Below are 14,255 nucleotides of genomic sequence, written 5' to 3' on the forward strand. Positions count from 1 at the left end.
CTCGTATACGCGCTGTTGGTAAGTCCGGGAGCTAGTTATTTCTTCCAGTATTAAAAATTCTCTTAACTCATGTTTAGCTTTTAGTTGTTGCTCTAGTTCACAACACAGCCCCCTGCCGGTATCCCTCTGCATTAACGCGATATCAACAGCGTGTTGCATTTTAATTATTTGCTGCCTCTGCATCTTAGAGTGCGATGCTGAGAAGGCCAACATCTGGCCCCGCAATGTAGCCTTGAAAGCTCTCCAAACAGATAAGAGAGTCGCTGTGCCCTTATTTTCCTAAAGCATGTCTTAATCCATTCTTTCATATCTTCTACCCATTTGAGGTTCGAAAGGAGGAGCCGATCGATCTGCCACCTGGGTCTCTCCCGCCTTTCCGCCTCTACTCTCGTCTCAATAATTACTAATGAATGATCTGAAAAAGAATTTGCTCTGATTTCAGCGCTAACACAATTAACATAACTGGGGATAAGAACAAATCGATACGAGAAGCTGTTGCACACCGCTGGGAGTAACAAGTAAATTGTATATCGCCTGGATGTGCCTCACACCATGGATATATAAGACGATAATCCTGTTTCATGGAACTTAATATCCTTTTTGTTCTCGGCTTTAATTGTTTTTTTCCTTTATTAGAGGTGTCCCTTTTCAAAACTTGGATGAAATTAAAATCCCCTCCGACTATTATAGGGCCTTCAACACCTCTGACCAACTCATTAATCTTTATAAGAGCTGTAGGATCATCATCAATTGGAGCATAATAGTTTACGAAATGGAAAAGTGCCCCATTTACCCAAGCAGTGACCCAAATCCACCTCCCTTGAGAGACTCTCTAACTTGATATATCTCGCAGTCAGTTATTAGTTCACTTGCACTGTGAGTGACAGCATTTTGCATGATCACATATGTATTTCCCCCTAAAACAAAATGCTATTCAATGCAAGTGGTGGTGGGCCCATACAATATTTTTCCAATGTTTTTTCTTTCTTTATCCTTTTCTATTCAATTATTCATATATTGTATTTACAATGTATTTTCAGGTTACAATAATTCAAGGTCAACAGTACCTTTTCTATATGTCAACAAACATCATATTTTTATTGATGTTTATTAAAACTAAACATGTTTTCTATATTTGTGCTAAGTACATCTGTCTGCTAGGAAGTAACCTTATTGCTCTATTAAGATTGTATGCAGTGATTTTATTTTTAAATTATTATTATTTTTTTGCATGCATATTACAACAATGATGGGGCAGTGCAAGAGCTTGTTGTAATCCAATATATTGTATGCCACAAAATGATCTACAAATATGAACCTGCTGAGGAAACAGTGGTGTTCTTCATCTAGCAGATTGTATATTACTGGATATGGTGCTTTGTAGGTCGGGTCATTGACACAGCTTTAAATATTTAGCCAAACTTTCATTTTACAAAGAATTGATCCATAATATACATACACAGAGGATTTTATGGTCTGTTTAATTGTCATTCCATCTACCACTGCACACATCATGAGGCAATGAGGCAAGCCATTTACCCTATCCGTTCGTTTTCCTTTGAGTGTTTTCACAAAGCCTGTGCACTTTGTTAATATCTGCCTTGGAATAATCCCTTAATTTTTCAGTGACAAAGCTGGTTCAAGTTTGAGTTGTTAATTGTGATACCTTTAAATATTGGTTATGTATTTAATTAATGTACACTTCAAATGCTCAGTTAGATGGTGATTTGTTTTCCTTGTCATTTTTAAAGTTGGTGTCATAGAGTAGGATTGTAACATTCCAGCTGTCTGCAATGTGAATGTTTTGCTAGGTTGCGATATATTCTAGGCTCCTTTGGCGGGCACTGAGTATCTGCACTTCTTTAAGTCAATTTTTTTGCTGTGTAATTTTTTGTTGTTGCTGTATTTGTCTGGTGTGGCTTGTGTTGTGTTTTTTAGGTTGTGTGGCTATTTTGTGACTATTTTGTTGATGATGTGTTGCTTCTTGAGCTTTTTTGTTTTCGTATTACACTTGCATTTTACTGTATTATTTGTTGTAATGGGCTCTGTTTTGGTTGTTTTGTTGATTTATGTCCATTTATGTTGTGTTGTAATTTTACTTTGTGTTATGTCATTGTGTCGAGTTCTATGTTAGTACTCCATTGAGAATTTGCAAGAAGTTTCTGTTTGAACTGATGCCAGCCACCCTTTAGCACTAAACAAACGTGCCACGAGCAGAAAAATCAATAAGTCTGAAACCATGCGCTTTATTACTTGGAAAGGATTCCTCTCCTCCTGCACTGTGGCAAACCAACACAGATGCTTCAGTAAAAACACCACAACTTCTGAAAGGGATCAGCATTTCATTGAGTGGTAGACACCAGTCTCAATGTGAAAGATCTTACTTGACCTTTCAGCAGAGATGATGAAACTCTTCCGGCCTGCACAGCTTCTGAAAGATTTCTAAAAAATAACAGCTGAGGGCATCACTGAACAATTTACAGGATATGTGTTTTCCTTAAGTTCTCACGTCTAACAGTTTACCTCTGCTTCCATTTCACAGAAATAGTGCTGAAAATTACACCAAAAAGATGCCGATTTTTAAAAAATTTCTTCACGGGGAGAACCCCCCCAAACCTCCCTTATTGCCGTCGGGCACGCTCGCTGCGCTCGCATACGTTGATTCGTTCTGTTTACGCCTCACCAGTTTCAAATTCCACTAGCCGCCCCTGCCTTCGCAGCCTTCTGGGACCCCAACCAGCTGCAGGTTTGAGCGTCGAGAATGGTTTTTCAACTCTTCTAGTTTGGTTTAGAGCAAATTTTTCTGTTTTTTATCTAATGAGACCCGATGCTGGATCAAGGTCAACTGATCTTCAAGGAGAAAAATCCTGGATTCAGCCTCTTGGAGTCTTGCCGGATAAGAACCGACTGCTTCTTCAAGGTTTGCTAAACGTGAGTGTAGTGCTGCTATCTCGTTTGCTTGCGTTACTTTCATCTCCCTTATCTCATCAAGAATAAGATTTAACAAGGCTTTAATATCAAATTGAAGGCCGGTCCCAGCCTCTAAGAGCTGGTCTCCAAATGGATCTTCCGACTCTAGCCGTGCTTGTTGTCCTATCACCACGTTTTTCTCTGCCACAGATGTTGACGGAGGGCTCCCCAGTGGTCTAGAAAGTGGAGGGAAATCCTGGGTGACTAAGGCAAGACTCGGTTGAACTTGCTTGCAGAGATCAGAAGTTAAGATTTGATTTGGTAAAGGCAGTGAAGGCACTTTGGATTTCAGAAATAACGGGTATTCCTTATCCTTGATTTGAGATGCACTGGAGGGATTTTCCTGCATGATATCCTGATTAACCATTGCATCTTGAATCACTGCTGTCAGGCTATTGACCGGGCTCGCCCCTAAAATTGCTGAACCAGGTGGCGCACTGTCTCATGCTTAAGCCCCCAAATTCGGAGTTGTTTCTCTCTGGCTGAGATTTTCAGCCCTCTCCTGATTGGGGACACCTTGACTTCCCGCACCGTGTTCCAAGACATCATCTTCAGAGCTCATAGGGCTAGAAGTTGGGGCTGACCGACTATGAGCCTTCTGCGAGCGCTCAGCTCTTGAATTTGCGGAAGCAAGCTTCATCTGGGTTGTTCGAGTTTTAGATTTGAGCACCACATTTGAATCCACATGAGCAATTACATTGCCGATCTTTAAATGTTTCACCATCCTGGCAGTCAATCCTAAAAGCCACAGTGCTCTGGAATAAGGCTTATTATGTATATTTATTTATTTATTATCTTATATGTTCTGTTTATTTTCCTTTTCCCTACACTTCAGCAGGATAAAGCCCAGCACAATGCAGCTCAAAATTATTCCAGATTTTTTTCTTCTTTTTTTCAACAGGACTTGAGGAGGTCCCAAAGAGTTTTAATCCCGTCCAGAGACAGCAGTCGGAAAGCAAATTTGAAAGAGAGGGCAATAACCTACAATATCAGCTCAGAAAAAAAAAAAAAATGGGCTGCCGGGATTTTATTCAGTTTTTCCGCTTACTTGTTAAAGCTGTGACTTATTTTCAGCCTTCATTCTGGATTTTTGCACTCCACAATGCTGCCGGGGTCACACACAGTCTTCTTTGCGCAGCAGGGCAGCCCCGTCCTTCACCACCAGCAAGCTGCCACCCTTACTGCTCCAGCCACAGAGGGGTCCGTTGTATTCAGGGTATATACCGGGGGAAAGAGAAACAGTGCAGTCACCGCCACGGTCCCAAAAGAGCCCAGACAGCCCGCGAGAGCTGACAGTCCCGGTAAGCCACTCCCTGGAAACAGAAACAGTGAAGTACACACAAAGTGATCCCAACAGCAATACCAGCAGCGGATCGTCTCCAGCAGCGAGCCTCTCACAGCTCACAGGTCAGCGGTCTCCATTACCGTGGGGCGGGCGGTGGTCACCTGTGGCTACGTACAGGCGGGATTAGCTATAGCCATCTTCCAAGGGCATGCCTCAATTTTCATTTTGTTGTGATTAACGCCAAGGATCTTTTCCATTCAGAGCAGCTACTGGTTGGAGGTTCAGGTTGCATCTTCCACATCCAATGTGTGACACTCAGCCGTACCATTTCTCGAATGTATGACTTTAAAATACATGCAATTACCACACATGCCTTTTACATGCCACCTCTACCACTCAGATGCCTTTTCCGACTCATGTCTTTACCACACCAGCCTTTACCACGCATGGTAATATAAGTAAGGTAAGTAAAACCCTTAACTTCATTTTTTTTTATCCCAGGCCCCATGTTCATATTTACTCCTAACCTCCCTTCATCAATACCAACTCATAAAAACGAAAATTATCCACGCTTTCCTTTACCTCTACCAACCCTTAAACCCTAAAATGAACATTACCACCATTTACTCTACCCGCCCATAAGACATTTACCTTTCTTTATCACTGCCCACTCCTAAATCCTAAAAGTTCCTTAACCCCTAAACCCTACAATTACGCTCACTGCCCTTTACCACTGCCCATTTCTAGTGCCCGCACCCAAAAATAACCCTTCCCTCCCTTTATGACTAGACACCCCCAAACTGTAAAATTACTCATACCCTTGATTGCTACAAACCCTAAAATTACCCTTCCCTTCCTTTACCACTGTCATCCCATTAACCATAAAATTACTCTTACCTTCCTTTACCACTGCCCACTTCTTAACTCTAAAAGTACCCTTATCCCTTTCACCACTGCCCACCCGTAAACCCAAAAATGACCCCTACCTTCCTTACAAATACCAACCCTAAATCCTAACATTACCTTTAACCTCCTTTACCATTGCCCACCCATAAACTCTAAAATAACCCTTACTTCCTTTTACCACTTATACCCCTGAACTGCAAAATTACCCTTACCTCCCTTTACCTCTGCACACCCCTAAATCCTTAATTTTCCCTTACTTCTTTTTACCAGTACCCACACCCAAACCCTTTTATCTAAATAACATAATAATTATGTTACTTAAAAAATGCTTATCTGCATGATTAAGGCATGCATGGTAAACACACAAATACTTACCTGCATGGTACTTACCTATGTGGTAAAGGTTGTGTGCTGAAGACATTGCCTAATAAAGACTTTGTTGAAAAGGCAGTTTCTCCTCGTCGCATGCTTGTCCAATCACTATTACATGAGGTCAAGGTGGATTGTGGGTGAGTCTATTTTAGCATCTATCAATTTTAAGCTGAACTTCTTTTTTAAGTAGTAGGATGCTGTCACCATCTTCAACCTGACATGTCTCAGTCAAACCACTTTCTTGGTCTCACCCTACTTTCTCTGTGGTTTGTGGGAGTTTTCTTGTGTCAAATTGTAGTTTGATTTGCTTGTGGTCGCTTCAGCCCATGTTGTCCTACCAAACATATGCTTGGGCTTCAATGTTTGCTGAAGTCTTGCAGAGGGCAGCATACTATGGATTTACCCTCTGTTCCTCCGAACATGGGCCAATTACAATATATATTTGAAAATGGTTTGTAAGATTATTTTGCAAAATGTATCAGTATTGGAGTAGTTCATACACAAACGATCATCCCATCCCCCACCCGAGTCTGCACTACAGGTAGACACACACGTACACAACAAGAAACAAAAGATTTCATATAACAATGTATATTGCCTCTAACTAGTTAATTTCGTTAGAGAAACAACACATCATGAAGGGGTGCTCCTTGCACAATGTGTGTCATGGAGGTTCTTACTCCATGAACACCGTGGCTAAGAGGAAACAAAGGAGGCCCTGCAGGGCCCCCTGTGCCTCCTCCATATTTGGATGCACACAGGGGGGCACAACATGTATCCCCCCTGTATGCATGCACACCAGTCCATACCATGCAAGAACTGTTTTTGGCATTCCCATTGTGGTGCCCATTTTCAGTGCACTGCAGTAGGAACCCCCCCAAAAAATCCCACCAGACATGAGAATAACATGTCTGACCACAGCTTTGGTGGTGTGGCCGCGGGCGGATCTGGCGCCGCACTGCCAAAGTCACAGTCGGGCCCTTTGTGTCCTGGAGACAATCTCGTAATTCGATCATTGCACTTAAAACACTCACCTAATTTCACTAGAGAGAGAGAGAGCGCCTGGGTTCCAATCGTCACTTTAGCATTGCCTCTGTTATATGTAAGCAATGTGTATTGCGTATGAGATTGCCTTTTCATTGAAGTGCTCCATAAGTTGTTCAGCATTGTGGCACTATCTGGCAATGTGGCAACCTCTTTCAATGTTGTGACCTGTTGCAATGGGCCAACCTCCAGCAATATAGCAATATAGTGGACTCTTTCAACCAAATGTCAAGCTCCAGCAATGTTCTCACTTCTAGCAACGTAGTAGTAACCTCTCGCTACAAGCAACTGTCAGTCATATGACAACACACACCTGTATAGCAGTGGATGGCTACAGCCACTAATTACTTGACCACGTTTAAAAAAGTGACGACATCCTAAAAAGTGGCTGCCTTCAGCAGTGTGGAAACCTACAGCAATGGCAATGTCTCCAATAGTCTGGCAACCTCCAGTAAAGTGGAAATTAATCATCTTACGTATGCCATGGATATTTCCAAACCCACTGCTTCACCTCCTGCACTTTAAAAAACCCAGCAAATAAGGATGTTTCAATTTGACGGCACTTTCCAGAGGCTTCGCAAATCTGAAGGGATGACCTATATTGCTACTTTAGAAGACTTTGGCATGATAACTAGTATCTCTCCCTTTACAATGCACACTTCAGTGTAGTACTGAGTGTGCATGTGGAGCCTGACTAATAGAGGACTTGCAGTGTAAAGAGATAGTAGTTTGCGAGACTGGCACAAAATGTGCATGGTGTGTGTTGCACAGGGCTTTCATATGGCAGTTTGCTTTGAGTGCTGCCAGTATACAGAGATGTCAAACATAGAGTGGCCAAGCACAAGACTAGGTTCTGGGCTGGTGCTAAGCAGGTCTGGATATGTGCGGGCCTGACAGAATTAATAAAATCCAGAAGGAAATTGGGTTACTGATTGGGAGGGAGGGTTGATGAAAACCTACTCAAGCAGCAACCACTATTCTTGCCAGGGTGAAATACCAGCAAACCCCATATTAACCTGTGCTTGGCACTAGGCTGTCGGACTTAACTTAACTTAGCCACTCTGTAAAGTATGTATGCAGTACTTCAAACAGTGAGAAAGTGAAAACACAACACAAGAAAAATCTCACAGCAATTTAGAAAAATAGAGTAAAATTGAATACATTTTTTGAGACCAAAACAACAAACAGTGGAACTGGAGATATGCAATTTCAAAGATTTAAGGTAAATATGATTGTATGACGTTACAACGCATACATTTACAACGCATGCCTTTACAACGTAGTTTTTACATCGCAGCATCCTTTACAGTACATACATTTACATTGCATACCACTACAACAAATTTGTTAAAACTACACTTACAACGCATTCCATTACATGGCATTACACCTTTACTAGGCATACCACTACAACGCATACCATTACATTGCATTTAAGGTAAATGTTGGATAGTGTAGGGGTAAAAATTACTATTCTAACTCCAGGGGGTGCAACAGTAGGGTAAGTGTTGGATAGTGTAGGGGTAAAAATGACTATTCTAACTCCAGGGGGTACAACAGTAGGGTAAGTGTTGGATAGTGTAGGTGTAAAAATTACTATGCTAACTCCAGGGGTGCAACAGTAGGGTAAGTGTTGGATAGTGTAGGGGTACTATGCGTTGTAATGGTATGCGTTGTAATGACATGCAATGTAACGGCTGCGATGTAGTGACATGCGATGTAGTGTCATGCGCTGTAGTGACATGCAATGTAATGGAAGCGTTGTAGTGACATGCGTTGTAAAGGATGTTGCGATGTAATGACTGCATTGTAAATGTAGTGTGATGTAATGACTGCATTGTAAAGGTTGTTTCCCGGCAAATATAGTGCCTAAAAGCATAAAGTCCCACTTGCGGTTATGTGGTCACGCGGGACCGGTTGAAAGTCACCAGCTCAGGCCGACCGCAATAGAGCGCGGGCCTGATAGAGGGACCCGGTTAGTTGCTGAAAGAGTTACCTTCTAAAGTCAGATGTGATGAGTTAAGGTTTGCTGTGGAGGGGGCCACCAGGAGCAGAGAGAGCATTCTGAATGGTCGTTGATGTGGCACGAAGATCAGTCCGGACATCGCTGCTGGTCATTGCTGTAGTGCAAAGATCCTGTCGGGCATTACGGATGGTTGTTGCTGGAGATTTACATTGGCGGTCACCGCAGGCTGTCAATGCTATAGTGCGAAGTGCAGATCTCACTTTGCTGGTCGTCACTGGGGGTGACTGTAGAGCCAAGAGTTTGGTTTTTTGGAGTTTCGCGTTGGCAGTGAGTGCAGACAGCAAGATCTTGGCGCAGATATTTGCAGTCACAAAGAGCCCAAAACTTCAAGATTACTCCTTTTCTTGGCGAGGGAGCTCAACTAATCATCAAGGATTCAGGACCTGAGGGGCACCTCTTGGGGATCCAGCAGAGATCAGGCAGGGGACAATTGCAGGTGCAAGCACCAGGTCTGCTGGGCCGATGCAGGGAGGCCTCTGGAGCATGTTATGTCCCTGTAACTCAGAAGAGGAGGTCAGACAGCTAACCCTTGAAGTCACTACAGCCTGGGATGAAGGGTGCAGGTCTAATCTTCCTTCTCAACAAGCAGGGCATCACAGTATCACAGCAGTCCTTCTTCTGTAGTATCCACAGGTCCAGAGGTGTACTGAAGAGTTGGGTCTGAGGGTCTAATATTTATACTTTGTGCCAGTTTTGAAGTAGGAGAAGGTTCTGGAGATTTCAGTCCCCAGGTGTTTGAAATTTCCTACCTCCCTTCTCTAGCCCCAGCTTGCCTAGGGCACAAAATACTAGTGTCAAATCCTTTGTGAGGATGCTCAGGCAGAGTCTTTGTGATGAACAAGTGTGGTAGGTGACGGGTCCACCCCCCTATCAAGTCAGAGATGGGCTATCCTGCCAACACCTGCTTCACCTTTGTCTCACTGTCTAGGGGTAATACACAAAACCAACTGTCAGCTATACCTAGTCATTTGACCTTGGATACAGGCTGCAGGCACAACATTGCTGGGACAGGAAAATCCCAACTTTCTAAAAGTGCCATTTTCAGAATTGTGACTTAAAATCTGACTTTACCATTTACGAAGGTTTAAGATTACAATCATTTAGACATCAAATTGGATATTACGACTTACTCCCAATTAAAAGATATCACTTATTAAAATTAATAAGGTAACCCATGTTATCCTATGGAAGAGGTAGGCCTTGCAGCAGTGAAAAACGAATGCAAGAGTTTTTTTTTTTTTACAATCAAGACATGTAAAACTTCAAAGTACACGTCCAGCTTTTTAAATACACTGCACTCTGCCCTCTGGGCTGTTTAGGCCTACCCTGGGGGTGACGTATATGTATTAAAAAGGTTAGTTTAGGCTTGGTGAAAGGTTTATTTTGCCATGTCAAACTAGGAACTTTAAACTGTCCACATAGGCTGCAATGGAAGGCCTGAGACAGGTTTAAAAGGCTATTTGAGTGGGTGGCACAATTAGTGCTGAAGGTCCACCAGTAACATTTAATTTACAGGCCCTGCATACATGTAATACCACTTTACTAGGGACTTACAGGTAAATTAAATGTGGCAATTGGGTGTAAGCCAATGTTACCATGTAGTAGTGGTAAAGTGTGCATAGTCCAAAACCCAACTGTAGGAAAGTAGGATATGCTTTCATGGTTACCCCCACTTTTTGCTTGGTGTCAGTATGTTTTTGACCTATCTGACTGGGATCCTGCTAATCAGGAATCCAGTCATTGTTCTTTCTCCCTAAATTGGCCATGGTAATTACTTTTGTACATCGCCAATTGGCTCCTGGTGTACCCTTGTAAGCCCCTAGTATATGGTACTAAGGTTCCCCAGGCATAGCTGCACCTGGGGTCTCCCATGGGCTGCAGCATGTCTTGTGCCAACCATGGGACTCCACTTAAATTGTGACTACAGGCCTGCCATTGCAGCCCGTGTGAGTTGGTGCTTGCACCTGTCATGACAGATATAAGTTTCCTTATATCTGAGGTCACTGCACTTAAAACCTATAAATCACCCCTATGGCAGGCTCTTCAGTCCTGATGGCAGGGTGCTTGGTTATAAGTGTGAGGGTGCCCCTGCATGAGCAGGCCACCCCTATAAACCCCGGAGTCAATTCTCCAGACTTTGTGAGCGCAGTCAGCCATTTTAATACATATAGTGGACATCAGTCATTAAGAGAAGTCTAATTATATAGTGGCTGCACAGAACCTGGTCATATTTGGTATCAAACATGTTGGAATCATACCTCAACACCAATCTCATGTATGCAGCTGATGAGTATGGGGTGGAAGACTATGGTAACTTCTGTTGAGAGGTCCAGAAGGTTGAGGACTGCCATATCCCCTCAATCCAGGACCATGCGGCTAACATCTGTTGTGGCAACAGGGGGTGTTTCTGTATTGTGGTTGGATCTGAAACAGGAATGCATAGAATTGAGAAGCTGGATATTGCTGGGGTGGTTGGTGAGGTGTCTGTTGATAGGATCATGGCTAGGTTAGGAAAGAGGAAGATTGGTCTGTAGTAGTCGAGTGTTACTAGGTCCATAAAGGATTTTTTAAGCAGGTGAGTGACAGTGGCATGTTTTCAGTAGGCCTGGAAGGTAGCTGAGGCAATGGAGTCATTGAGGATGTGTGTTAGAGCTTCACTGATTAGTAGGAGTCCTTTGATGATGGAGTGGTGGGCACAAAGCCTTGCCAAGCCTAGGTGTAGATCGACTTTATGGTAGAGGTGGTCTCATTCATGGTGACGACTGGCCACGAGGTCAAGGTCGGTTTGTTGGCCGAGATGAGACGTTGCATGGTGAAGGTGATGGCATCTGGTTGAGAGTCAAAGTTGCAGTAATTGGAGGTGATCTTGTTGCAGAAAAAAGAATTCAGAGAGCTTGTTGCAGAGACCCTATGAGCGGGTGATGCTGCTGGAGGTGGCTACAGGCACTGTGAACTCTTTAATGATGGTAGATTTCTTTGCTATGTTAGTGTCAGCATTGATGTGGTATGTGAGTGCCATGATCTGGGTGGTCCGGATCTGTTGGTGGTATCATCTCAGTGCAGATTCGAACATGTCTTTATCTGCGGGTCTTGGCTCATTCTCCACTTGTGCTCCAGTTGCATACAGTGATAATTCATCAGCCTGAATTGCTCTGTGTACCAGCGGATATGCGCATGATGGGAGTTGGTACATGTGGTGATCCAGGTGTTGAAGTTTTTGATGGCTTCTGGCAGGCAGTTGACGTGCTTGGGCTGGTGCACGGAGGGGTTGGGAGACCAATCTTCCTCTGCAATATTTATTCAGCTGCTGCGGGCACGCCTGGTGGTGGTGGGTCTGTGGTGGTACCAGACAGGGATGCTGGAGCTGATGAGAGAGTGGTCGGTCCGGTGATCGATGATGGCTTGTCAATTTGATGTTGTCAAAGGAGGAAACAATTGGCTCTAGGAGATGTCCAGAGTTGTGGATAGCATGGTGAGTGAGGCCTAGGTTTCTAAGGTTATCTGGAGGTCAATCGTGTTTGTGCATTCCTCCAGGTGAAAATTCAGGTCTCAGAGGAGGATGAAGGTGCTGGAGTCAACGACGAGGGGTGCGAAAAAGTCTGTGATGTTACTCGCGAAGTTGGTGTGTGGTCCTTGAGGTCTGTATATGTGGATTCCACTAAGGCTAAAGTTTGCTGTGATGTGCCGTTTCAATGTGAGGCGTGGTATGTACTTATTTGGTGTTTTTCTTGGATGTGGTGCAGCAGATGGTGTCCTTAAATATGATTTTGATCATGCCTCCCAACCTGTGCTTACAGTATGACCTGGCAATCTTGTAGCCGGCGGGGATGGCTGTAGAGATATCTGGTGCTGAGGTCGGGTTTAGCCTTGATTCCGTGAGCAAGAGCAGATCTTAGCCATGGTTGTGTTGCAGGTCCTAGATTTCCATGGCTTGTGTGCTGAGTGAGCGGGTGTTAATGAGCATGCACAAGAGTGCGGAGGGCTGTGTGGGTGGTGGTTAGTCTGTGTGAGTGTGAAAAATGGGGTGTTGCTGGGCAGATAGTGTGGAGGTGGCTTGTGTGCAAGGGTGCAGGAGTACTTACAAGGAGCACTTGAGAATGCTCTCTCCATGTGGTATGGTGCAGTGTAGCAACAGTGCAGAAAGCAGCAGCTGTGGTTGGGAGCGAGGAGAGTCACTGAGAGGTAGCAGAGGATGGGAGCAGGACCAGGCCTCCTGGTGTTGGGCGCAGTCCAAATGCATAAGGGCGCCTTTAGCGCACTCTTCGGTATGACAGCTGTGCACCTCCTGTGTGTGCCTGCTGCATATCAACGCTGCACCCGCCAGTAAATAGGTCCTGAGAGCGAAGGCCCTGGGGTCTGTGGGTGGCACTGACGTAACAAAACTTGAGGGGGCCCCCCTGCAAGGTACATGGAGGGGCACCCTCTGAAATCAATCAGGAGCTCTCTGACAGAGTACTGTACTGAGGGGGCCCGTGGAGCTTGGGGGCCCCCCAGCACAGCGGGGGCTGTGGGAGCCTGTGTTACGCCACTGGTGGGCGGGGCTGAGGAGAGTGCACAACCAGGGAAGCAGGAGAGCAGGACAGCAGGAAACATAGTAAGGTGTGCTGGGGGAGAGGCAAGAAAAATGCAGGCAGAGAATCATCGACAAAACAGAGAGGCACAAAAAAGGAGCAAAGAGGCAGAAGGAGGCATGAACAAGGGAACAAGACAGATCAGAAAGAGGCTGGCAACAAGTGTAAAAGCAGAAAGGAAGCAAACAAAATGGTGAAAAAGAACAGAAAACGTAGCAGAGAAGACACAAATAAGAGCAAAGAATGAAGCAGAGGCACAAAATAGGGTGAAACAGAGTAGAAAAGAAGTCTACAACAGGGTAAAAACAGAACAGAAAATGGAGCAGAAAGGCACACAAAAGGAAGAAACTGAGCTGCAAATGTTGCTAAAGAAGCCCAAAATAGGGTGGAAGCAGAGCAGAAAATGGGGAGCACAAAACAAAAGAGCAGAGTGAGCAAGAGAGAGAGCAATTGATAGAGAGAGAGAGAGCGAGAGAGATAGAGAGTCGACCAGGAGAGGAGCGAGGGGAGAGTCTCACGAAGCAGGAGCCAGATCCGGGAAGGGCTTGCGGGCAGGGCTTTAAGTGGAATGAAAAAACTGGGGGGTCTATCCAAAGGGCGTGGACAATGTAATTAAAGACATGGCTTAAAAACACGTAAGCTAAAAAATATGTGCTTAGCGTAGTGTCCCATCCGACTGGTATCTTGCTGCGTCTGTCACTGAATCCAAATATATAATACAACAAGTAACGTTACACCTACAACAAGCCAGAACTATTGCAGAGAATTAAAGGGCAGAGAGAGTGAGATTGCAAGAAAAAGACTAGGAGCGGAATAAGGCAGGATCCTCAAGGTGCAGGACCTGGGTCCAAGAGGGCCTTACGGTAAGTTCTAGAGGGGCGAGGGCAGGACTCAAGTCCTAAAAAAAAACATGGGAGGACTCACCAAGTTAGGAAGAATGGATGTGACATCACTGCATATGACATCACCATGAGTGACATCACCATACGTGACATCACAGTAAGTGACATCACAGCATGTGACATCACATCACGTGTGGCATCACAAGAAGTGGCATCACAACCCATGAGCTCACAGGAAG

The sequence above is a fragment of the Triturus cristatus genome, chromosome 7, assembly GCF_964204655.1.
Source record: "Triturus cristatus chromosome 7, aTriCri1.1, whole genome shotgun sequence".
Taxonomy (NCBI): Eukaryota; Metazoa; Chordata; class Amphibia; order Caudata; family Salamandridae; genus Triturus; species Triturus cristatus.